This window comes from Neomonachus schauinslandi, chromosome 6 (genome assembly GCF_002201575.2).
Source record: "Neomonachus schauinslandi chromosome 6, ASM220157v2, whole genome shotgun sequence".
NCBI classification, from domain to species: Eukaryota; Metazoa; Chordata; class Mammalia; order Carnivora; family Phocidae; genus Neomonachus; species Neomonachus schauinslandi.
Window position 1 is genome coordinate 112,678,999 of NC_058408.1, and position 27,000 is coordinate 112,705,998.

Here is a 27,000-nt window from a genome sequence, read left to right on the forward strand (position 1 = left end):
AAATGTACACATTGTTGTAACCCACACCCCTATCAAGATACTGATCTATAATTTTCTAAAGAAGATTATTCATTGTGCATAATATTCATTAATGTTAAGATACTTGATTCTTGAATGTGCTCATTCACAAATTCATTTGCATGTCAGTTGAACAGGCATAAGTGTAAGTGATTTTACTGGTATTACACCAGTGAAACAGACAAACAAAAAAAGGTCATATTCTGTGGCTTAATACAGAAATAATTATTTCTCAACTGTCATTTACATTTTATTTTGTTAGAATTGGGCTGCAGAAATATTGACATTTCTTTAAGGATTGTATCACTACATTTTTCTAAATCCAAATTGTGATGGTGAAGAAAACAAAGTGTGCATTTCCTTATGAGTGGGTGAAGTACCTTGTGGTTTCTGGAGTTTTGCCAAGTGTTTCTTAGAACCCTTCTATCAATTGGTGGCATTGTCCATAGAAATTTATAACTTTCAACAGCATTCTTTTTTTTTTTTTTAACTGGTGGAACAGGAATGGACAGAGTTGACTAATTTTCAGTGAGGAGACATAAGTTTGATTTAAAAAGGGTATTTTAGAGTGGAGAATCTGTTTGATTCTTTGAATTAATTTTATAGCTGACTCTGTAAAGCCAGATGGGTAAGATTTTGCAGGACTAGAGAAATGACCAGAAGGGGGTGGGGGGAAAGAATTGGCAAAAATGTAATAATTACAGTAGAAGAACCAGTAGTGAGTAAAAAGCCAGCCTTTTTCCTATAGGATTCCAAAAACAAATTATCCATTAGTTAAATACTAAAAACCTAACTCTAACAGCTTTACAAATCTAATGGAAGGTGTTAGAATGGATGAGTTTTCAAAGCATGCTTAGCATAAGAAATGAAGGCAGCTCTTAATGCATCCAAGGGTTGTGAAGGTGATGATTCTTGTATCTGAGTGACTTAGCATCTGAATGAAGAAATTGTTTAGATTAGGAGGAAGAATATAATATAGCACAGTGAGTGATATACAAATAGAGGTGATTAATCATATAAAGTAATATAAAAGTGTCCAAATTAATCCACTGATGATTAGAAGTCAGTCTGCTAGTGGAAAACCCACATTTATTATATTTGATAAGGTTTGTATATGAAAAACACTTGGTTATTAATACTAACAAACTCATCTAATTCTTTCTAAAGAATGTATATTTATGTGGGTCTGTTTCATAGCTCTGTATTCTTTCTCATTGATCTATTTGTCTATTCTTTTTGCAAATACCATCCTTTCTTGATTAGTGTAACTTTATTGTAAATCTTGAAGTTTGGTAGCATCAGTCCTCCAACTTTATTCATCTCCTACAATCTTGTGTTGACTAGTATGGCGTTTTTGCCTCTCCATATAAACTTTAGAATCATTTTGTCAAGATCCACAAAATAACTTGCTGGGCTTTTGGCTGGAATTGTATTGACTCTATAGATCAAGTAGGGAAGAACTGACATCTTGACAATATTGAGTCTTCTTGATTCATGAATATGGATTATCTTTTTTTTTTTGAATATGGATTATCTTTCCATTTATTTAGTTCTTTGATTTTTTTTTTTTTTTCCCATCAGAGTTTTGTAGTTTTCCTCATTTGGATCCTTTACATATTTAATAGATTTGTATCTAAGTATTTCATTTTGGGGGGATGCTAATGTAAATTATGTTTTTAATTTCAAATTCCACTTGTTCATTGCTGATTTTTAGGACAGCAATTGACTTTTGTATATTAATCTTGTATCCTGACACCTTGCTATAATCACTTATTATTCTAGGAGTTTTTGTCATTGTTACTGATTTTTGGGGGGGGGGTTTCTGCATAGACAGTCACATCATCTGTGAACAAATACAGTTGTATTTCTTCTTTTTCAGTCTATATACCTTTTATTTCTTTTTCTTGTTTTATTCCATTGGTTAGGACTTCTTTGGCCTGTTTATAATTTAGAAGTGCATTGTTTAATCTCCAAATATTTTGGGATTTTCTCTCTTTCTGGTTTTTTTTTTTCTAGTTTAATTTCATTGTGGTCTAAGAAGAGACATTATATGAATTCTGATCTTTTAAATTTGTTAAGGTGTATTTTATGGCCCTGAATATGTGATCTATGTTGGTGAATGTTCCATGTGAGCTTGAGAGCCATATGTATTCTGCCGTTGTTGGATGAAGTAGTTGATAGATATCAATTATACCCAGCTTATTGATTGTGCTGTTGAATTCAACTATATTCTTACTGTTTTTTCTGCCTTCCATATCTGTCATTTCTGGTAGAGGGGTATTGAGGTCTCCAGCTGTAATAGTGGCTTCATCTGTTTTTCTTTGCAATTCTATCAGTTTTTGTCTCATGTATTTTGATGCATCATTGTTAGGTACATACATGTTAAGGATTGTTGTGTCTTTTTGGAGAGTTGATTCCTTTATCATTATGTAATTCTCCTGTTTATCTCTGATAACTCTCCTTGCTCTGAAGTCTACTGTGTCTGAAATTAATATAGGTACTCCCACTTTCTTTTTTTTTTTTTAAGATTTTATTTATTTATTTGACATTGAGAGACAGCGAGAGAGGGAACACAGCTGGGGGAGTGGGGGAGGGAGAAGCAGACTCCCCACTGAGCAGGGAGCCTGATGTGGGGCTCGATCCCAGTACACTGGGATCATGACCTGAGCCGAAGGCAGATGCTTAACGACTGAGCCACCCAGGTGCCCCTCCCACTTTCTTTTGATTAGTGTTAGCATGGTGTATCTTTTCCATCCATTTACTTTGTTTTTTTTTTAAAGTTTTTTTTTTAAAAGAAGGATTTATTTATTTTAATTTTATTCATTTATTGACAGAGAGAGAGACAGTGAGACAGGGAACACAAGCAGGGAGAGTGGAAGAGGGAGAAGCAGGCCTCCCACTGAGCAGGGAGCCCGACGCGGGGCTCGATCCCAGGACTCCGGGATCATGACCTGAGCCGAAGGCAGACACTTAACGACTGAGCCACCCAGGTGCCCCTAAAGATTTTTTTAAAGATTTTTTTTTTAAGATTTTTAAAGTTTTTTTTTTAAGAGAGTACAGTGGGGAGGGACAGAGGAAGAAGGAGAGAGAAATTCAAGCAGATTCCATCCATGCTAAGCATGGAGCCCAACGTGGGACTCGATCTCACAACCCTGAGATCAGACCTGAGCTGAAACTAAGAGTTGGTTCCTCAACTGACTGTGCCACCCAGCACCCCTCCATCCATTTACTTTTAATTTACATATGTCTTTATATTTATCTATAATTATCGATCTATATCTAATCTATATATTTGGCTCAGGTCATGATCTTGAGAGAGAGATCAAGCCTCACGTTATGAGATTGAGCCCTGTGTTGGGCTCTGCGCACAGTGGGGAGTCTGCTTGAGATCCTCTTCCTCTCCTCCTCTGCGTGCTCTCTCTCTCTCTTTCTCTAAAATAAATAGTCTTTTAAAAAGTGGTTTTCTTGTAGACCACATATAATTGGATCTTGTTTTTTTATTTATTCTGACACTCTTTTAATTTGTGTATTTAGACTATTGATGTTATAGTTATAGTATATATATAGTTATAGTAACTTGATTAATATTTACCATATATGTTACTGCTTTCTATTCATTGCCCACGTTCTTTGTTCCTATTTTGTCTCACTCTTTTTCTCTCTTTTGTGTTTTTTTAAAAAAAATCTTTATTATTGAAGTATAGTTGACATGCAGTGTTATATTAGTTTCAGGTGTACAACATACTGATTTGACACAATTCTGTACATTACTCATTGCTCTTCATTGTAAGTGTAAACACCACCTGTCACCATACAACATCATTACAATATTATTGACTATATTCCCTATGCTGCACTTTTAGTCTGTGACTTTTTTATTTTATTTTTTAAAAGATTTTATTTATTTATTTATTTTTGCGAGAGAGAGCGAGTGCACAAGCAGGAAGTGGGGCAGAGGGAGAAGCAGACTCCCTGCTGAGCAGGGAGCCTGATGCAGGACTCGACCCAGGACCCTGTGATTATGACCTGAGCCAAAGGCAGACGCTTAACCAAGCCACCCAGGCACCCGTCTTATTTGTTATATAACTGGAAGTTTGTACATCTTAATCCCCTTCACTTATTTTACCCATCCCCCCCACCTCCCTGCCTTCTGGCAACTACCGGTTTATTCTCTGTATTTATGAGTCTGTTTCTGTTTTTTTGTTTGTTTGTTTTGCTTTTTAGATTCCACATATAAGTAAAGTCATATAGTATTTGTCTTCCTCTGATTTATTACACTTAGCATAATACCCTCTAGATCCATCCATGTTGTCACAAATGTCAAGAACTCATTCTTTTTTATGGCTGAGTAATATTCCATTGTATATACATATACACTACATCTTCTTTATCTGTTCATCTATTGATGGACACTTGGCTTGCTTCCATACCTTGGCTATTGTAAATAATGCTACAGTAAACATAAGGGTGCATATATCTTTCAAATTAGTGTTTTCATCTTTTTTGGGTAGATACCCAGTAGTGGAATTACTAGGTCATATGGTATTTCTCTTTTTAATTTTTTGAGGAACCTCTGTACTGTTTTCTACACTGGTTGTAGTGTACATTGCCACCAGGTGTGCATGAGGGTTCTCTTTTTTCCACGTTTTTGCCAATACTTGTTATTTCTTGTGATTTTGATAGTGGCCATTCTCACTGGTATGAGGTGGTGTCTCTTGCTTTTGATTTACATTTTTCTGATGATTAGTGATGTTGAGCTTTTTATGTGTCTGTTGGCCATCTGTATGTCTTCTTTGGAAAAATGTCTATTCAGAACTTCTGCCCATTTTAATTGGATTATCTTTTTGGTGTTAACTTGTGTAACTGCTTTGTATATTTTGGATCTTAACCCCTTATTGGATATATCATTTGCAAATATCTTCTCCCATTCAGTAGGGATGCCCTTTTGTTTTGTTGATTGTTTCCTCTGCTATGTAAAGGCTTTTTATTTTAGTGTAGTTGCAATAGTTTATTTTTGCTTTTGTTTTCTTTCCCTGAGGAGACATACCCATAAATATGTTGCTAAGGCCAATGTCCAAGAGATTACTGCCTGTGTTTTCTTTTAAGAGTTTTATGGTTTCAGGTCTCATATTTAGGTTTTCTTTTGTGGTTTTATTTGAGCACTTACTATATTACTTCATTTTCTCTCCTTTCTTACTGTATCTGTTACACTTTTTTCGTTTTAACTTTTATTAGTGGTTTTCCTAGAGTTTTTAATATACATTTCCAATTAATCCAAGACTATTTCAAATAATACTGTTATGCTTCACAGATAGTGCAGGTACCTTACAATAGCAAAGTATAATCCTAATTCTTCCCTTCTGTCTTTTGTGTCATGCTTTTATTAATTTCATTTATATATAGCATATACATGTATATATATGCATACATATATGTGAGCATACATAATTGCGTTGTCGCTATTATTTTGAACAACTTGTTATCTGTTAGATCAATTAAGAATAAGAAAAATAAAGTTTTAAATTTTGCCTTCACTTATTCCTTCTCTAGTACTCTTGCTTTCTGGGTTTTGGAACTATATCATTTTCCTTCTCTCTAGAGAAGTTCTTTTTAACATTATCTGCAAGGCAGGTCTACTCACAACAGATTGCCTCACTTTTGCACATCTGATAAAATCTCCCATTTCTCCTTCACTTTTGAGGAATAATTCACAGGCTATGGAATTCAAGATTGGTGATTTGTTTGTTTGTTTTAAGTAGGCTCCATGTGCAGCATCAAGCCCAATGCAGGCCTTGAACTCAGGACCCTGAGCTGATATCGAGTTGGATGCTTAACTGATTGAGCCACCTAGGCGCCCCAGTGGTTTTTTTGTTTTTACATTTTAAATGTTTCATTCTAGGGGCCTGGATGGTGCAGTCAGTTAAGCGACAACTCCTGGTTTTGGCTCAGGTCATGATCTCAGGGTTGTGAGATAGAGCCCTGTGTGGAGCTCTGCACTCAACTTGGAGTCTGCTTAAGACTCTCTCTCCCTCTCCTTCTGCTCTCAACCCCTGCAGGTGCACATGCACACACACTCTCTCTAAAATAAATAGATAAAATATTAAAAAAAAATAAATGTTTCATCTTATTCTCTTCTTGTTTGCATGGTTTCTGAGAAGTTGGATATAATTCTTACCTCTGCTCCTATATAGGTAAGGTGGGTTTTTTCCCTATGTCTTCTTTGACGTTTTTCTTTCTTTGTCTTTGGTTTTCTGTAGTTTGAAAATGAGCTATCGGGGTTCCTGGGTGGCTCAGATGGTTAAGCATCTGCCTTCAGCTCGGGTCGTGATCCCAGGGCCCTGGGATTGGACCCTGCATCAGGCTACTTGCTCAGTGGGGGGACTGCTAAAAAAGAAAAAAAAAAAGAAAATGAGCTATCTGGGTGTAGTTTTTTGGGCACTTATCCTGCGTGGTGTCCTCTGAACTTCCTGGATCTGTGGTTTGGTGTTTGACATGAATTTGGAAAAATTTTCAGTCATTAGTGTTTCAAATATTTTTTTTTCTGTTCCTTTTTTTTCTTTTCCTTTTCTGTTTTTTGTCTTTTTGATATTCCTGTTACATATGTGTTACACTTTTTGTAGTTGTCCCACAGTTCTTTGATATTCTATTCTTTTTAAAAATCTTTTTCAGGAGTGCCTGGGTGGGTCATTTGGTTAACCATCCAACTCTTGGATTCAGCTCAGATCATGATCTTGAGGTTATGGAATCGAGTCCCGCATTGGGCTCTGTGCTCAGTGCAGTCTGCTTCAGATTCTCTCTCCCTCTCCTTCACTCTCTTTCTCAAGTAAATAAATAAAATCTTAAAAAAAAAAAAATCTCTGTCAGTCTTTTTTTGGTTTGCTTTTCAGTTTTGGAGATTTTTACTGAGCAATACATCCTCAAGCTCAGAGATTTTTTTCCTTAGTCATGATTAGTTTACTAATAAGCCCATCAAAGACACTCTTCCATTTTTGTTACACATTTCATTTTGCTTCTTTCTTAGAATATCCATCTTTCTGGACTTATTATGTATCTGTTCTTTTTTTTTTTAAAAAGATTTTCTTTATTTATTTGACAGAGAGAGACACAGCGAGAGAGGGAACACAAGCAGCGGGAGTGGGAGAGGGAGAAGCAGGCTTCCCACCGAGCAGGGAGCCTGATGCGGGGCTCGATCCCAGGACCCTGGGACCATGACCTGAGCTGAAGGCAGATGCTTAACGGCTGAGCCACCCAGGCGCCCCTATGTATCTGTTCTTGCATACTGGCTACTTTGCCCATCAGAGTCCATGGCATATTAATTGTAGTTGTTTTAAATTCCCAGTCTGATAATTCTGTTATCTCTGCCATATCAGAGTCTGGTTCTGATGCTTGCTCTGTCTCTTCAAGCTGGTTTTTGCCTTTTCGTACACCTTGTAATTTTTTCTTGCTGGCTATACATGATATACTGGGTAAAAAGAAGCTGCTGTAAATAGACCTTTATTAATGTGGTGTTAAGGTACTGGGGCAAATGGAAGTGTTCTATAGTCTCATGATGAGGTCTCATTTTTTTTAGTGAGCCTGTACCTCTGGACTGTGAACTTCATAAGTGCTTCTTAGTAGTTTTCTCCCTCCCCCACATGGAAGGTTAGCCTGGGCTAGAGTTGGGTATTTCCCTTAACCTAGGCTTGTTAGGCTTTGAAAGAATCCCCATAATTTAGGTTCTGTTAAAATAGTTTTTCTTGAAAAGGCAGGCCTTAGGGCGCCTGGGTGGCTCAGTCGGTTAAGCAGTTGCCTTTGGCTCAGGTCATGATCCCGGGGTCCTGTGATCGAGCCCCACGTCCGGCGCCCTGCTCAGCGGAGAGCCTGCTTCTCCCTCTCCCTCTGCCTGCCTCTCTGCTTACTTGTGCTCTCTATTTCTCTGTCAAATAAAATAAATAAAATCTTTAAAAAAAAAAAAGGAAAAGGCAGGCCTTAAGAATAACAGAATGCTCCTGGGGTGCCTGGCTGTCTTAGTCGGTAGAGCATTTGACTCTTGATCTCAGGATCATGAGTTCAAGCCCCACGTTTGGTGTGGAGCCTACTTAAGAAAAAAAAGAATAACAGTACTCTGATGTATTTCAGAATGGTACTTTTCCCCCTCTTTCTGGAAGAATCAAAAGGGGTTTTTCTCTGATATTCACTGTGATGGCCGGGTAGAGCTCTTGAAGGTTAAACTCATAAAGTGTGGTGGTCCCGCTATGACTGGATCCCTCATAATAGTTTTTAAAATACTGAAATGGCTCCCTATCTTCTCTGAAGGTGATTGATTCCCTCCCTTCCCCTCCCCTCTCCTTCCCTTCCCTTCCCTCTCTCTTTCTCCTCCTCTGCCTCCTCCCCCTCCTTCTTCCTTCTTTTTTCTCCTTCACCATGGATTTAAACACATTCGATGGGATTCAGTCTGTTGCAATTCTTATACTTGCTAAAGCTCAAACTACCCCATCATTGGCCATTAGGAGTCTCTTCAGGTTGGCTCCTGAGTCTTTTTGACATCACTCAAATAGTTGTTGATTAGTTTCTTTATTGCCTTATAAAACCCAAGAACATCTTGAAAAATTTCTGTCTCAAACATGAAATATTTCCATGAAGTCTGATTTCTTTCATTGGGAAATAGTATTTCAAAACTATGATCTGGACTCTTGGGATGCTCATTGCTACTGTTTGGTCTTTGTTTCTAGGTCTTTTCAGTGAATAGTACTAGAAAATAGAGATTGGGAATCATGGTTTTTAAGGATATAGGGGCGATGGAATGTTCCATAATTACTCATTTATTTTATCATATTATATATCTGACAGTTTCATAATAATAAAACTAATACATCCATCACCATTATTACTGAAAAGAGTTAACATTTTTTTCATATGCTCTTCATTTCTTGATAATTATGCTCTATAAGTTATCAGGTCATATTGCCATTATGTACTATAATTTTCTTCCTTTTCATCATCTTCTGGTCTACAAGTTACTACTTAATGCTCATCTCTAGCCCTCATGTCAATATTCCTCTAATTATATTGGCTCTTTGAAGCTTATTCTCTAGTAGATTTCTCTAGAAAGACTCATGAAAACATTATTCTCTGAGTTTTTTCATGATGATAGTGTGTATTGTTTATACTTGAAAATTAGTTTTACCAGCTGTAAAATTCTTGGCTCTCATTTTATTTCCTTGAGTATCTTAACTTTTTTTTCTGGCGTAAAGTGTTGCTTTGGAAAATCTGTTGATAATATAATTTTCTTTTTTGATAAGTTACTTGACATTTTGGCCCAGATGCTCAAATAGTTTTTCTTTTAAAAATTCTGTAATTTTACTATAATATCTCTTGGTGTTATTTTCTGTCCATATCCTCAAGTGTATGTATTGTATATGCCTTAAACATACAGTTTTATTTATTTATTTATTTATTTATTTTTAAAAGATTTTATTTATTTGACAGGAGAGACACAGCGAGAGAGGGAACACAAGCAGGAGGAGGGGGAGAGGGAGAAGCAGGCTTCCTGCTGAGCAGGGAGCCTGATGCCGGGCTCGATCCCAGGACTCTGGAATCATGACCTGAGCTGGAGGCAGACGCTTAATGACTGAGCCACCCAGGTGCCCCAAACATATAGTTTTAAATCTTATTTTAGGAAAATTTGCTTGAATTAGTTTTTAATGTTTTTGTATAGTTTTTTAGTGTTTAGTTCCCTTTCTTGGGGTTTCTTCAGTGATTACTATTTTATATAAAAGAAAAATTTTTGTCACTTTTCCTAGAATCCTTTTATTTCTTCATTAAATTTTTTGAAATTTATTTTTAGGATTAGACTCCTTTTCACATTACCTGTCATGTTAATTTACTCTTGTGCTCCTTTGTTTTTAGTCTTTATATCTGAAATAAAATTTTTAAAATTCTTTTTTTTTTAATAAAGATTTTATTTATTTATTTGACAGAGAGATAGACAGAAGAGCACAAGCAGAGGGAGTGGCAGAGGGAGAGGGAGAAGCAGGCTCTGCACTGAGCAGGGAACCCGATGCGGGACTCGATCCCAGGACCCTGAGATCATGACCTGAGCCGAAGGCAGACGCTTAACCATCTGAGCCACCCAGGCACCCTAAAATTTTTAAAATTCTAATTCTTTTTTGAGTCATGTTCTTACTTTTCTGAGTTTCTCCAGTTCTGATGTTGTTTTTCATGCCTTATATAATTTACTTAATGCTTCTACCTTTTTAGTAGGTTATAGTTATTATCAGTTTTGTGTTGCTGCTCTTCTGGTTTTGCTTTAGTTGTGTGTAAGGATGTTTTTTTAGCCTTATAATAACTTGTTTGAGATTTGAATCTGGAAGCTTTCTCATGGGTCATTTTGAAATTAGTTTTCCTGGAGTGTTAGAAGGAAATATAATGATTCAGGAAAGCATTTTTAACCTGACAGAATTGTTTTCGATTATGTTTGAGAAGATGGCCAGTCCTAGTTCTATCACTGTCCCTTACTCCTCCTTGAGCCTTCTCTTTCCATTGTCTCAGTTATACTTTTTCTGTTCAATTTTGTTTTTACTCCCAGCAGTTTCTTCTTTAGTGCAAGGCTCTGTCCTGGAAGGGAGGCCTCGTTGGGTATTTTCCCAGTTCAGAAAGGTTTGGCTACCATGTCAGCTTCAAACCATTTGCTGTTAGGCTCTGGATCATCAACTCTTGCACCCTCCCCAGTTTTATACGTACTTTCACATTTCCCTGCTGTTCTCTCCAGTGAATACTTACTTGCTGTTTAGCTTATAGAGGTACATGCTAACAAGCAAACTGGATTTTACCCCTGTCAGTGTCCCAGAATTGTAGGTATTCGTTTTATGTAACAGGGTAAGAGTTCAGGCTAAACACTGGTTTAAAAATCTGTATAAGAAACAGTTATGCCCTGGAATCTGTGGCTTAGATCTTTTGTCTCACATTTGTCCGCATAGCCAGGTGCCTGCCTGTGAAAATGACTTTTTAGTGCTCTTTCACATCCACTTCTCCTTTCATTCCAAGCATATGGGAACATTTAATCCCTTTGTTTCCTTGAAGTTAGGTGGTATCACATGACTGATCTGGCCAGTGGTCTTTGAGGGGAAGTGCGTGTTGCTTCTAGGTTGACATAGTGAAAGGCCCATGAAGATTCTCTGTTTTGTTTTGTTTTTTTCTTTAAACTTAAGAAGTACTTAGCCATGTGTTTCATTTGATACAAGAACAAGATGGTCAGCCTGGATGACTGTGAAGCAGACCCTGCCTGCCTGTGTTGGACATTTCACATGAGACACAAGTAAACTTTTGTTACGTTGAGCCATTGAAATTTTGGAGTCATTTGTTACCCTAGCATGACTTGGACTATAATATCTAATATGGTAGCCACTAGCCACATGTAGCTGTTGAATACTTAGCATGTGGCTAGTCTTAATTGAGATGGTGCTAAATCTCAGGTATAAATCTAAATGTAAAGTACACATCAGATTTGGAAGTGTGAAAACATGGAAAATATCTTAATAATAATTTTTATTTATTACATCGAAATACCATTTTAGATCTCTTGGGTTAAATATATTAAAATTAATTTCAACTCTTTTCTCTTTTTTCATGATGGTACTAGAAAATTTAAAGTTATTCATGTGGTTGCATTTATAGCATTTTATTTATTTATTTTTTTAAGATTTTATTTATTTGAGAGAGAGAGAGAATGAGAGACAGAGAGCATGAGAGGGAAAAGGGTCAGAGGGAGAAGGAGACTCCCTGCTGAGCAGGGAGCCCGATGTGGGACTTGATCCCAGGACTCCAGGATCATGACCTGAGCCAAAGGCAGTCATTTAACCAACTGAGCCACCCAGGTGCCCCTATAGCATTATATTTATCTTGAACAGTGCTAGACCCTTCCTGGACTTAGTGTCCTAGCAGAAGTTGGGTGTTTGATTGTCTAGAGAAACTACACCAGTGAGATCCCAGATTTGGAGAGAATACAGAAGAGTACTCTATAAATGGGATTAAGCAGAAGTCTATCTGCTGGATCATGAGCTCTGTCCTTACTTTCTGTCCATGTCCCTTTCCTTACCTATTTGTAGAACACTGGCAGTCAGAGGAGACTGGAGGACTCATTTCTAAGAAACTGAATGACTCCAGAGAAGAGAGCAACAGAGCCCGACATTTGAGGGTCTCCATATGTGCATAGGCAGGTGACGGCCCAGTTACACTACGGGGAAGCCCACTAGTTAACAAGCCCCTCCTGTACCCACAGTGTTGTCCAGTCAGGGTCCCTGTGTTTCACTGTTACGTGAACAGTACCTGATTGCTACTTATTTTTTTAAAGCTGCTTTAGAAAGGTATTTGTACTAAAAATACCATGTTTCGTAACGATCAACCTGTTTAGGGAAAACTTTTCAATTATACAAAGTTTATATGTATATAAAAAAGTATATGCAAAGATCTTTGCAACTTGATTTTCCCTAGAAAACTACCTTGTTATTGTCAAATTTGAAATTTATGCTTGAACTCTGATGCTTCTTTTGATGATTCATGTCGTCTCCTAGAAGTGATAGCACATCAACTTCATAGACTCTTACAGTGGTTGTTATCCTAGGGATTACTAATAGGGGAATAATCTCCAGGCATACCATGGATTCTCTTGTGTTTGAGTGGTGCAGCTTCATGTGCATACTAACTGCGGGGAAGAAGGGATTTTCCCAGCTTCCTGCAGTGCTTTCTGTTATGGTCATGCGGTCGTTAGATCGTTATTACGAGTTCTGGCAAATTAGTGGATCCAGTTGCTTTCCAGCATTTTGTGCCACTACTCCAAACCTCTCTCCCTGTGCCTAATCTCCACCTTTCCAGTTTTGGAAGATAACTTCACTTTATATTTTCTAGAAAAGTTTTAAAGTGGCAAATGTAAGTTTGCTTTCTTTTCTCCATCTCAAAGATCTCTTTTTATGAGTTTTTTTCCTTCTCTCTCTTCTCTTTCACAAGTAGTGTTTCCCTTTTTCTAAGGCTAAGTCTTTATCTTCTGAGACCTTCCTCTCATCTCTCTTTACATCTTTGACAATTTTCAGTTCAATTACAACCCTGATCAAATTCCCTTCAAATTAAAAACAAACCAGCAAAATCTTCCCTTGACACTGCTATTACCTCGAGGCTATATGCCATTCTTTTCACCTCCAAACCTCTCAAAATGTCAGTTTGTACCTGAATAGCACCTGCTTTTTGTTTTTTTTTTTTTACATCTACCCTTCCATTGTCACTGAATTTGTCTGTGACCCACTTAGCAAATTGAGCAGCTTCTTCCATATTTTATTACTTGTCCCTTTTGCAGTTTTTGGAATTGTTACTATCTTTCTACCTTTTTTTTTTTTTTTTAAGAACTTCACTTAAATTTGCCTTGCAGTACAAAATGTGGAAAATGCAGAAGAGTGTAAAGAAGATAATTACCCATTGTAATACCACCTCTCAGAGATACCCAGTATTAAATTTGGGGCTATATCTGTTCCATCTTTTTTTTTTTAATGTATTACAACAAAAGCAGGTTCATACTGTATATGTTTGTTTTTTTTTAAGATTTATTTTATTTATTTATTTTAGAGAGAGAGAGAAAGAGAGCTCCCAGTGAAGCGCAGAGGAGGAGAGAGAGGAAAAGGGAGAGAATCCCAAGCAGACTCTGTGCTGACCAAGGAGCCCAAGGTGGGGCTCCATCTCATGACCCTGAGATCATGACCTGAGCCAAAACCGAGTCAGATGCTTAACTGACTAAGCCACAAGGCGCCCGTGTATCTATTGTTTTTTTGATACCTGATTTATTTTTCTATTTTAATATATTGTGAGTATATTTTCAAGTACTTATTCTTCTGCAGTATTAATAGTGGCCATACAAACTGGCAGTATTGAGACTGCCCAGGTTGGAGTCCTGGCTCCAGGTCCGCACTAGCTGTGTGACCTTGAGCAGAATACTACTCTGGGTTTCAGTTTCCTCATCTGGAAAATGAAGATGGCATTCTTTTCTAATACCTAGGATTGTTGTAAGTAATAAATGAGATAATACATAAAAAATAATTCTTGGCAATTAATAAATGTTAGCTGTCATTACTATAGAATATGAATTTACTATAGTTTACTTAATTATTTCTATTTTGTTATCATTAAAAATGTTATAAGACCATCCATATAGCTAAATGCACATCACGATTCTTGGTAGATTTTTATTGGTGAAATATAAAAATCTCTCTTAGTGAAATTAATACACTTATCGTGCAGTTCACCCATTTAAAACGTACACTTCAGTGGGTTTTTAAAAAATTTTTTGTTATGTTAATCACCATACATTACATCATTAGTTTTTGATGTAGTGTTCCATGATTCTTCAGTGGTTTTTAATACATTCACAAATATGTGCAACCGTCACCAGTCATTTAGAACATTTTCATCCCCTCCAAGTGAAACCTCATACCCTTAGCTGTCACCTCCCTTCCATAATTTTATTTTAATATAGTATTTTATATTTATTCTGCTTTTATATCATGCCCAGTTGGTCGAGGATTTGGAAAGAGAAAGTACAGTAGTCCCCCCTCATCCACAGTTTCATTTTTTGCACTTTCAGTGACCTATGGTAAACCCATGTTGGGAAGCAGACGTCAGGTCAGTAGCCTAACACTACGTCACACTTAGAATATATTTACTTGGCACTGTTCTAAGTGCTCTACCTACATTAACTCCTTTGATCCTCACCTTTTAGACACATGCAGTTATTTTTCCTGTTTCACAGATTGGGTACGGATGAAGTTAAGCAACTTTGGGTTCAAAGTATTGTAACAGGTAAGTGGTGGAGCCAGGATTCTAACCTTGGTACTCAGTCTGACTGCAGAGGCCATGCTCGTAATCCTGTATTCTTCTCTTAATCGTCTCCTTCTGGAAGAATGGTGGTTGGATTTCAAACATCTTGACATCTTGGCTTTTCTATATCCAGAAGTCTTCATGCTTGATTGGAAAGAGAACTAAAAGGAATATCGATGTCTGCTATGGACATGAGCTTCAGGGTGGCTGTGTATTTATCATCTGGGGCAGGCCACACATGGATTATCCTGCTCCACCACTCTAGAATCCAGGCCTCAGGTGGGACAATGGCCAGGCACAGTGCACCATCCCTGGGTCCCCCTGATAGAATGCCCATTTTAACCTGCACCACTCCCTCCTTGCATACTGTCAAACCCTGCCAGTCTCTGGAAGGCTAATTTAAATTCAGCCCCCAGTGATCTCTCCACCTGTGGAGCAGTAGTCTTTGATACTTCTCAGATAATCATGTGTGGTGGTATGGCAATATTTGTATTGTCATCTTGGTACTGTTGTTTAAGCTTTAATATATTCATAGAAATCTATTAATATTTTATTAATTATATTAATATATTAATATTTTATTAATATATTTTTATTAATATATTTATTATGACTCCGGAGGGTGATTAAATGTTGCTTGCCAGCAGGGAACTGTATCTTAAATGTTTTAAAATACACTATAGTGCCTGCAGAAGTATTACCAAGTGATCTTTTCTCCTTTCTCTTTCAGTCTCTCTTGCCTGTTGATAATAGAGCTATTCTCTGCAATTCAAACATATCTAACCTCACAAACATAGCCCCAAATGTACATGACATGTTTTGCAGAAAGTGGTTAGTCCATAGTCAGGCTGTTGGATTATGTGCATTATATTGAGATAGGTGCTTCTAATTGTCTGTCTGAAAGTCTTCAAAACCTGTTGTTGCTTCTTTTTGAAATCTTACTTGATTGCCTTGGTTGTTGCTCATCCTGCTTATAAGCTCTTCCTTAGGCATGTGACTCACAAATTTAAAAGACTGTGCTGTTCAGTAATTAACTACCTGCCTCTCATTTCATAGAGATGAGAATTTAAATGCAGGTTTCCCAGCTAAAACTTTCTTCCCTATGTGTTTACCCACCTACGGGCATGTAGCAACACTGTCCCACACCCAGCCTTTGGAGGAAATATCTGTAGTCCATTTCCCATCCTGTTGGACATGGTTTGTTTGCATATCCCTGTACAAGTGATGGATTTTATGTGGGTGCCGTTAATCAAAAATTTTATTTTCTGTAATTTCTAGAATGTTATTTATTTAGTCTCATTGATGTTCACATTTGGATGAATGAAAGTTGGGTTTTTAGTGAATGTAGTTTTGTTTTTAGTAAGTAATAATTAAGCCAAACATTTTATAAGATTAATTGGATTAAAGTCCGACATAACCACTACATCCTCGAGGTGATAAGTGTTACCCATTTTCATGAAGTATAATTAGTTTTTTTGGGGAAACTACCTGTGTTTTAGAGGAATTCATTCTATCCTTATTACCTTGCTTTAGCAATCCTGAAAACTATGGGTATGCATCATTAGGAAATAGATCTATTTTGAGAAAGAAATTTTAAAACATTCTTCTATTTGCTAAATAGGACATTTGAAAATATTATGTTCTAACATATCAGTATGATTATATCTACTTCAGTATCAAATAAAACCTTTGTAAATTATATATAGTACGAGTGATTTGCCAAGCAATTTTTTTAAAAGCCCGTATGTCTTCAGACTGATTATAATGCTCTGTTTCAGAAGCACAGCTATAATTTTTGACCATTTAAGCGAAACATAATTTTTAATCCTGTTACGCAGTCATAATTTACAATTTCTAGGGAAAAAGTTTTAAAATTTGCTGATGGAGAGAAGATCTTTGGGACTTCTTAGAGATCTGTCAATATTTGATTTTAGTAACCTCTGTCAAACTGACATTGTTTCCTAAAATCATGTGTGAAATTATAACTCAGCTGATAAAGTACATATTTTTTCCCAATTTTTTATTTATGAACTTTTAAATTAAAATAAAATTTGAACAGATAGTAAAAACCTATTTCGCTTGTAAATTTTAACTATTTCAATAGTAAAAACCTATTTACTTACTAACCTTTTGCTTCATCTGCTTTCTCTCTCTGCTTATAAAAACACATACACTTTTGGGACTTCTGGGTGGCTCAGTCTTTAGGCGTCTGCCTTCGGCTCAGGTCATGATCCCAGGGTCCTGGGATGGAGCCCCGCATGGGGCTCCCTGCTCAGCAGGAAGCCTGCTTCTCCCTCTCCCACTCCCCCTGCTTGTGTTTCCTCTCTCGCTGTCTCTCTCTCTGTGTCAAATAAATAAATAAAATAAAATAAAAAAATAAACCAAAACGCGTACACTTTTTTCCTCCATTTGAAACTAATCTGCAAACATCTTGACACGTCACCCCTAAATATTTTAGGAAGTGTGTCCTACGAACAAGATTGTCCTTCCTTAAGAACTACATTATCATAAGAGATTTAATATCAATATACTATTATGTAATATACTGCCCTTACTTAAATTTTCTCTATTTTCTTTCCAAAAGTGTTCTTTATAGCTATTTTTATTTTTATTTTTTAAGTAGGCTCCACAGCCAGCATGGGGCTTAAACTCACAGCCCTGAGATCAAAAGTCGTATGTTCTATCAACTGAGCCAGCCAGGCGCCCCTATTTTGATTTTTGATCCAGGAACCAGTTAAGGAATATATCTTGCATTTGGTTGTCATATTTATTTGGTTTCCTTTAATTGAGAATAAATCACTATTTCCACTGCCCTTCGTCCTTCTCCCCCCCCCCCCCCCCCCCCTACAATGGTCTTTTTTAAAAACTTATCTTGTTTTTTTTTTTTTAAATAGGATACCCTTCAATTTGCTGCTTATATTTTTGTATTTCATGACTAAAGTTAAAATGTTTTAGAATGAATGCTATATTGATAGCATTGTGTATTTTCTATCGGATTATATTTTTTCACATTTTTTTCATTTTATAATAGCTTAGTATTTTTGCTTTGATTTATTGCTGCTAGAGGTTTGTGATATTTTGTCCTTAAATTTCAAAATACAATTTAATAGTGCTTCACTCTTAATTTTTAAAAATTAAGTTATGATACATTCCAAAAATAAAGGAAGTGGTGTGACACCTGTATGCCTAATACCCAAATTTACAAAATATTAGCAGTTAACTATAGTTAGCCATATTTACTTTAGATTAAAATAAAATTTTTATTCTAAAATCTATTCTATATACAAGGATATATATAACATAGATGTACATTTTAGAGTAATAATAATGAATGAATGCATCTGTCCCAGCCTCCTGTCCCAAGAAATGTGATGGCATTCTTTGAACATCTCTAGGCTTCAGGACAATAGCTTGTCTCTTCCCAGAAGAAACCATCATCCTAAGTTTGGTGTTACTCCATCACCTTTCCTTACATTTTCCCACTTTGTATTTTTCCTTTAATATACTTTATAGAAAGAATTTCCTATTTTTGAGCTTTATATGAATGGAATCACACTGTATATATGTATTCTTCTTGGACTGTTTCTTTTTTGTTCAATATTATGGTATTGAGATTTCATTCTTGTTAACATACTTATCTGAGGTACATTCCTTTTCAGTACTATGTGGTAATTCCATTGTATGAATATACTACAATTTATGCATTTTATTGTTGTTGGACACTTGGGTTTCCTCTGGTTTTTGCTATTAAGAAAATGCTGCTGTGAATCTTCTTATGCATGCTTCTTGGTAGATACATGCAAAAGGTCTCCTGGGTTATATACCCAGAGCTAAAATTTTTGGGGTTTCGGGTATGTACATTATCACCTTTACTAGAGGGTGGCAAAAAAAAAAGATTTTTTTGTAAACAATAGTACATTAAGCCAGATAAGGAATTCAAGAGGAACAGTTTGAAAGAGGATCTTGTTAGAAATGTTGAGATGTTTACAGTTCTTAGCTCCTCCCATTTTTGTTTTTTCCTGGGTTGACTCATTGAGGTGTCCTATCTTTCCCTTCTTCTTGAAGTGGTCTTTTAAAAATATCACAGCACTTAAAAAAAATATATATATATATATATATATATCACAGCATAAAAATTACTGAATCATAATGGAAGATGTGTTCAATTTTTATACCCTCAGTTTCAGACTGTCCTATGCAGCCTTTTTATTTCTGTAGACCCTGCAACAGAGCTTCAATAAACTAGTTTTCTGGTTTTCAGGAATAATGTAAATGAAAAGTGGATAAGGGAGCCTGGGTGGCTCAGTCGGTTAAGCATCTGCCTTTGGCTCAGGTCATGATCTCAGGGCCCCAGGATCAAGCCCCACTTGGGCTCCCTACTTTGTGGGGAGCCTGCTTCTCCCTCTCCCTCTGCTGCTCCCCCTGCTTGTGCTTGCGTGCACTCTCTGTCAAATAAATAAAAAAAAATTGAAAAGAAAAGTGGATAGAGGGGGCTATTACTATGTTAGCAAGTATGCATCCTAAGTAGCTTTTAGCAAAGGAAGAAAACTTAAAAAAAAAAGAGGGATGCAAGCTAAAATTTAAAACAAGCAAGTACACAAATAAGTAAACACAGCACTCTTCTGGGACCATTTAGAAACTGGAGCGAATAGCACTATGTATTAATTAGTCCCTGATGATTTCACTATATTGCAGCATAACTCTGTAATTGGTGTTCATAATGTTAATTCTAAATAGTATTTATACTTTACTGAGAAGTAGAAACAATGCATGTTTTTAGAAGAATTGCTGAACCTTTAGCAATCTAGAATCAATTTCTGGGATGCCTGGGTGGCGCAGTCAATTAGGGGTAGGACTCTTGATCTCAGGTCTTGATCTCAGGGTCGTGAGTTCAACCCTACGGAGGGCTCCATGCTAAATAAAATCAATTTCTGATAATTCCTGAGAGTAGAAATTTTCTTCTTTACATAATGTAGTGAAACTCTCCAGAGGAACTTGCCCAGGGTACTTTCACCTATCAGCTAATAAAATAAATGTTCTATTGATAGGTTCTTACCATTTTATAGGAAATAAATGGGTGATATGTATTTCTCCACTGACTGAATTAGGTTTACTTGGGAGGTAGAAGATGTATCAAGTAATTTAAATGTCTGTGTATACTGTGTAAATTGTCTAGTAAATTGTAGAGAAAAATTAAAATGGAAAACATAAATAGTGGTTTCATGCTTCTTTGTCAGGAAGGATAAATTGGAAAGAATATATGATAGATGATTATTTGGGGGTTCATCCTGCTGCAGGTGGCTACGTCAAATTTGTTGTGTTTGTTACCCTTAGAACAGATGGGCACTCATGTAATAGTAGTCACTGCTTCCCAGACCCAGAGGGGGAGGGATACAGGGAGAACTGAAGACCCAGAATTTGGTCTAGGAACTATTGGTTTCTTTAGACTTCTGTTATGGGGACTCCTCATTTCCATAGGATACTAGAAACCACTGCAGAATTGAAGTTCCCTAGCTGATTTGAAAGAAAGAATGTATCTTGAATAGTCTGAAGAGTTATTTTGTTATTCACAGTCTAATTTTAAGCAGAGGGAGCACATTTTTAGGAAATAGGGTTTAAAAAATTTTTAATTATTTAAAAATAATTATAGATTCTTAGGAAATTGCAAAAATAGTAAGGAGAGGTCCCTTGTACCCTTCACCTTCCTCCAGGGGTTACATAATGATATGTGATGTACAGTATCCAAACAGAAACTGGTATTGGCTCATTTTATATATATAGTGCTATGCCATTTAAAAATACATGTAGATGTGTAGCATCAAGACACAGATCCTGTCACCACAAAGATCTCCCTTGTGCTGCACGTACAGCTGTCTCCCACCATGGCAGCCATGAGGGTTTTTTTTTTTTCCCATCTGTATGATTTTATCATTTAGAGAGTGTTTTATAAATGGAATCATATAGTATGTGACCTTTTTGCACTCAGCCTAATCCTTTGAGATTCACCTAAGTTGTTTTGTGTATCACTAAATTTACCCCTTTTTATTGCTGAGTAGGATTCTGTTGTGTGGATATACCAGTTTGTTTAACCATTCACCTTTTGAAGGACGTTTTGTTTTCTCCAGTTTTTGGTTATTAAAAATAAAACTGCTGCTAATATTCATGTTCATTTCTTTGCAACCATGAGTGTGTTTGGTTACATGTGAGTGTGTATTTCATTTTTAAAGAAACTTCCAAACTATTTTCCAAAGTGGCTGTGCCATTTTACATTCTCACCAACAATGTCTGAAAGATTTATTTTCTTCATGTTCTTGCCATGTTTTTTATTTTAGTTGTTCCAGTAGGTATATGGTGATATCTCAGCCGGGTCTTAATTTGCATTTCCCTGATGGCTAGTGTTGTTGACTGTATCTTTTCATGTGCTGATTTGCCATCCAGATATCTTCTTCAGTGAAATCTCTTTTCATATTGTTTGCCCAGTTTCTTGGTGATTTTTTTTTTAACGTTGAGTTTTGAGATTTGGTATATCCTAGTTGGGTCCTTTGTCACATATATGGCTTGCAAATATCTTTTCCCATCCTGTATCTTGTCTTTTCATCTTTTTAACAGGGCCTTTTGCAGAAGGAATATTTTTAATTTTGATGAATTCTAATTTGCCCTTTTCTTTCTTTTGTAGATCATCATTTTGGTGTCTTTCTCCATTCCCCCCTCCACCCCCAGTCCCAGACAACCATTAATCTATTTTCTGTTTCTGTGAAATTCCACATTTTGGGTATTTTGATTGTTTGAATTGAGTATGTTGATTGTTTGATTTCTTCTAATATTTAGTACTTCAGAAATATGTATCTAGGTCAAAAGAAGCATCTGGATTGAGATATGTATTTAGGTGAGTTATCATTGTATAAATAACAGTTGAATTCATGGAAATAAATGTAGTAAATTAGTTCCTGAATCATGGTATTTGCTGGGTTACTTTTGGTAATTGAAAACAATAAAAGGTTAAACAATAAAAGGACTCAATATAATATAATATAATATAATATAATATAATATAACATAATATAATATAATAAAAAGATCCAACGTCGTAATACGGTTTTAGGATTTATTCAAGCATAACATCACCAAAGACCCAGATTCTTTCGGTCGTTTAATGCAACCATTCTTAAATCTGTTGGGTTGTCTTCTTAGGCTGTAGCCTCCTTCATGGTCCTGATGGCTGCCATCATTTTACTTGACAAACTCAAACCCAGAGTTGCCCGGAAAAAAGGGTGGTGGTGGGGGGATGATTTCACTTAGGTGTCTTTTTTTTTTTTTAAGATTTTATGTATTATTTGACAGAGAGAGAGACAGCGAGAGAGGGAACACAAGCAGGGGGAGTGGGAGAGGGAGAAGCAGGCTTCCCGCCTAGCAGGGAGCCCAATACGGGGCTCGATCCCGGGACTCCGGGATCATGACCTGAGCCGAAGGCAGACGCTTAATGACTGAGCCACCCAGGCACCCCCACTTAGGTGTCTTTTTCTCATCAACCAGAAAAACCTTTCCCAGAAACACTTTTCCCAGTGCTTAGTTTCCCAGCAAACTTAGGCTCTTGTCTTACTGGCTGGAATTGCATCAGATGCTTATAGCTAAGCCACTCATTGGCAAGTAGAATGGAAATTGCCACAATTGGCTTAGATCAGAGCTTTCTCACCCTGGTGTTAAGAATCTTTTTCACGTATCTCTTTTGGAAGAAGCTTTTCCCCCTTGTCTTTTGGTTGTCTGATATAATTAAGATAGGTAAGATTTTCTAGACAAGCCAGTTTCTCATGTCATTGAGTTGTTGCTATTCAGTACTTCACCAAAAAGTCCTACCCTGTGTCATCAGCTGTGCTAGATTCTAGAATTACAACAACGAATAAAAAGTTAGAGTTTGGTATGGAAATATGCTTAAGAAGAGTGCTATGATAGAATTGTGTACTGTAGTTCATTTGCATTACAGGTTTAATATTACTGTTTATACCTTTGGTTTTATGAGAAAGGCATCTTAAGTTTGAAAATCAAGCTTACATTCAAGTTATAAGTGATCTTTTAAAACACAACCCATCTGGGGCGCCTGGGTGGCTCAGTCGTTAAGCGTCTGCCTTCGGCTCAGGTCATGGTCCCAGGGTCCTGGGATGGAGCCCTGCATTGGGCTCCCTGCTTCGCCGGGAAGCCTGCTTCTCCCACTCCCCCTACTTGTGTTCCCTCTCTCGCTGTGTCTCTCTCTGTCAAATAAATAAATAAAATCTTAAAAAAAAATAAAAAATAAAAAAACACAACCCATCCATAAGTTGACCCTCCCTTTCTGTGTTATGTGGTTACCTGCTTCATTATAGAAGTGCATGATAAGCCTAAATTATACTGTTCATTTGAATTACTTACAGCTAAAACTGTATTATATTTTTCTGAAGCATGATGTTTGAATTTTCCAGTTAATGTACTAAAAATTTTAACAGTAATGCCTTTAGTTTAAGAGCCCAGCTGGGATGTTTTGTCAAATATTCTGTAGTTTGGTTCTGATTTTTTTAAAGGGTTATATGAATGCAGTGATAGTGTTAACAGCAGTATTTGTATGATATTTGGGGTACTTTTTATGGGTGCTTAGAGAAGAGAAATGCTGTTGAGGAGGAGGGTATTTGGAGTGGTGGAAAGAAAAAGTATGCAGTCAGTATTGCTGAGTTTGTGAATACTAGGAAATGACTACTTTTTGACATCTGGTACAGACTCAAAAGTAATCTTAAATTTTATCTTAGACTGAGTGTATTTATCAAAAGCATATGTACACTGTTCTTTTCTATAAAGCAAATCTTACTAATATAAAAGTGAATGGGTGGTGTTCTAACACCTCAGAGTCAGAGATAACTATAATATCCACAGTTGATGTTTGTCACTGATGGGTTCTGTATGGTTAATGATCTTTTAAGTACCTTGGTGGTTTAAAGTTTAACGACTTCAATAATTTTGAAAGCCCAAGAGGGTTGTGTACATTTTGATGGCAAATAAAGGTATTTTGTAAAGGTAATGTGGGATTAAAAAGCACTTTTCATATTTGTTTGCAAATATTTACGAACTTTGAGGAAATTCTAATGTTAGCTCAATTATAAAACATTAGAATATATCTAGAAAGGTTTGATTTTTCACTTATTCTGTTGTTAGACACAAAATCTTTGATGAAAATTCTTATTATACTCATTTAGTGTTTTGTTTTGACTAGATCTTTGTGGTGGTTAAACACAAGTTCATAGTGTTGTAATAAGTAGTGCCGTGATAAACAGTGATTAGTAGATGGTCAAATTCTTTTTGATCCATTGGAAATAACTGGTAAAATTAGAATCGGGCCATATATTTTTAAACATAGTCCTTTTGATGGATTGTTTTAACCTTTGTGAGGATGGGTTAATCTGAGCTTTGTTTAATACGGTGATTGCCTTCCCTCTTTTCTTCCACATACACTGTTAGGGAAGAATGGAGTTGTTGGCTGAGAGTGGCTTTGGAGGAAGATATTTGTCATTTCTAAAATGAAAACACAGTGCATTTATTTTTTGATTATCTAAGGGACATTTTTTAAGACTGTGAACATCTCAGGAAAAAATCACTAAATACCATATCTCCATTCCTGCCCTCACTTCTCTGAGTGATGGTCTCAGAGTTTTATAGTCCTGTGAGTACCCAGTTAAGTTGTGGGTAACTGGTGCATTGAGAAGACTGTTTAAGGCTTCTGCATGCAGACAAAGCATTACTAATTGCTTTCAGGGTCAGTCTGTCTTTAGTTGGACCATGAAAGATTTAGCATGGTCCTCTGGCAGCCTGTCTGCCGAGTGGAGACTCTTGTGTTTAAGAAAGGCTGCTACCTGATATGCTAGACCGGTTCAGGTTGCCCCAGTTTATATGAATTCAGTCATTATTGCCAAGACTACTAAACCTCAGTGTGACACAAGTGATACTTCTAAATGGACTTGAAGACAAAGGCATTTTGACCTTGCAGTGGGACACAGGTAGTGTTCACACAGCTTAAAATTTTTCCTTTTAAAATATGAAACAGTACTTTGCTATTTGAAGTTTCAGTTAAAAGATACATTCAACAAAATTATTTTTAAAATCTCTAAGTAAACAACATGCCTTTTTAAATCAAAATTTTTTATTGTTTCCCTCTTTTAGATTTATGAACTCTGTCTCAAAGCAGCAGGGGAACTAAATGTCAGGGGTAACGTAGTTGTAACCTATCCCCTGGGCTTAGACCAAGCAGTGCCATTAATTCCTGACCCCTCCAGTTCTTAATATTCGAGGTAGAAGTTGACTGGAATTAAAACTGCTTACTGAGATTTTGGTGATAAAAAGTGAAAATAGGGATATTAGGTGAGTGGTCAAATATATTTTTGCCTAAGTAGGAATTTGAATATTGTAGAATTATAAATTTTAGTGCTGCTTCTAGCTGTTCCTGTTTTTCAAGCTAATACAGAAATTTTACATGCAAGTAATTTTTTCCACAGAACTATTGTTACTTTTGTGAAGTTGAAAATATGCAAAATGGGAAACTTCTTTGTGCAGAGGTTGGGAAAATGGTAAAGTGATAGGTTAAAGTACTTTAGAATTTTCATTGACTTTACATCAAAATTGTATAATTTTACACCTGACAAATGTTTAGTATTGCTTCCACATGTTTCTTTTAGTTTAAGTAAGTTCTTTTTTTTTTTTTTTTAACAGATTGATGAAAATATGCATCAGTTTAATACTGTCTTGGAATTCATGAGATGGAAGCATAGGTCAAAGCTGTTTGGAGAAAATTGGAAGTACAGTTTTATCCAGCCGCATCTCTGAGGTAAGGAAAAGACTTTTATTTATTTATTTTTAAAAGATTTTATTTATTATTTGACAGAGAGAGAGCACGAGAGAGGGAACACAAGCAGGGGGAGTGGGAGAGAAAGAAGCAGGTTTCCTGTTGAGCAGGGAGCCGGATGCAGGGCTCCATCCCAGGACCCTGGGATCATGACCTGAGCCAAAGGTAGACACCTAACGACTGAGCCACCCAGGTGCCCCAGGAAAAGAATTTTAAGAAAATAATTAGAATAATGTGGACATTTTCATTTGTTAAAAATTGAAAATAGTCCTGGAAGGTGGGTGGGGGGATGGGCTAAATGGGAGATGGGCATTAAGAAGAAGAGCACGTGTGGGCGCCTGGGTGGCTCAGTTGGTTAAGCGACTGCCTTCGGCTCAGGCCATGATCCTGGAGTCCCGGGATCGAGTCCCGCATCGGGCTCCCTGCTCGGCAGGGAGTCTGCTTCTCCCTCTCCCACTCCCCGTTTGTGTTCCCTCTCTCACTGTGTCTTTCTCTGTCAAATAAATAAATAAAATCTTTAAAAAAAAAAAAAAAAAAAAAAAAAAAAAGAAGAAGAGCACGTGTTGGGATGAGCAACTGGGTGTTGCGTGTTAAGTGATGAATCACTAAATTCTACTCCTGAAACCAGTACTACACTATATGTTAACTAACTTGAATTTAAATAAAATCTTGGAAGGAAGAAAAAAATTGAAAATAGTCCTTCTGTATGTATTACTGCGGCAACTTTATTTTAGCTTCTTTAGTTTCTTTAATGACCTCCTTATGAGTTCATAAGTAGTTCTAATATGTTTTTTCTCTTCTTATAAATGTTGAACCTCTTCAGGAATAAAAGATACTTATTTATTATTGATAGCACTTTCTTCACTCTAATTATAGAAAATAAGCATTAGATGATATATAGAGATATATTTATTCCCTCTAAAGATGACCAAGCAGAGTTCAGAATGGTGGATTATATAAAAAAATGCATGTTTATATTATTTTGAAACTTTCACACATTGTAGAATTCAGAATAAAAATGTTGTCATAAAATGTAGCTCTTTGGAAGTAGAATTTATTTAAAGAAGTGGGAACTGCATTAACACCAGGGATGGGAGAGAAGAAGCTATTCTAAGACTGTATGTATGGAGAAGTCAAGTTCATTATTTTCAATCAATTTACAGACTCAGATTATCAGGGAAAAGGTTTGAATTCTTCAGGGATCTGTATTTTAGAAAAATGAATAGGACATACACTATGAAGTGGTCTGTACTTTTCTTCCTGGAGTAGTTGGCTTTGCTCCCCGC

General features: G+C 36.4%; 1 protein-coding gene across 1 annotated transcript in view; it reads left to right on the forward strand.

The window, feature by feature from the left end:
* The window catches only part of BMPR1A (bone morphogenetic protein receptor type 1A), a 137,966-nt gene that overhangs the window by 49,013 nt on the left and 61,953 nt on the right, over positions 1–27,000 (forward strand). The window contains exon 2 of the mRNA XM_021700103.1: positions 25,582–25,696. The gene's annotated coding sequence lies outside the window, so the exon portion shown is untranslated. The remainder of the gene's footprint in view (positions 1–25,581; positions 25,697–27,000) is intronic.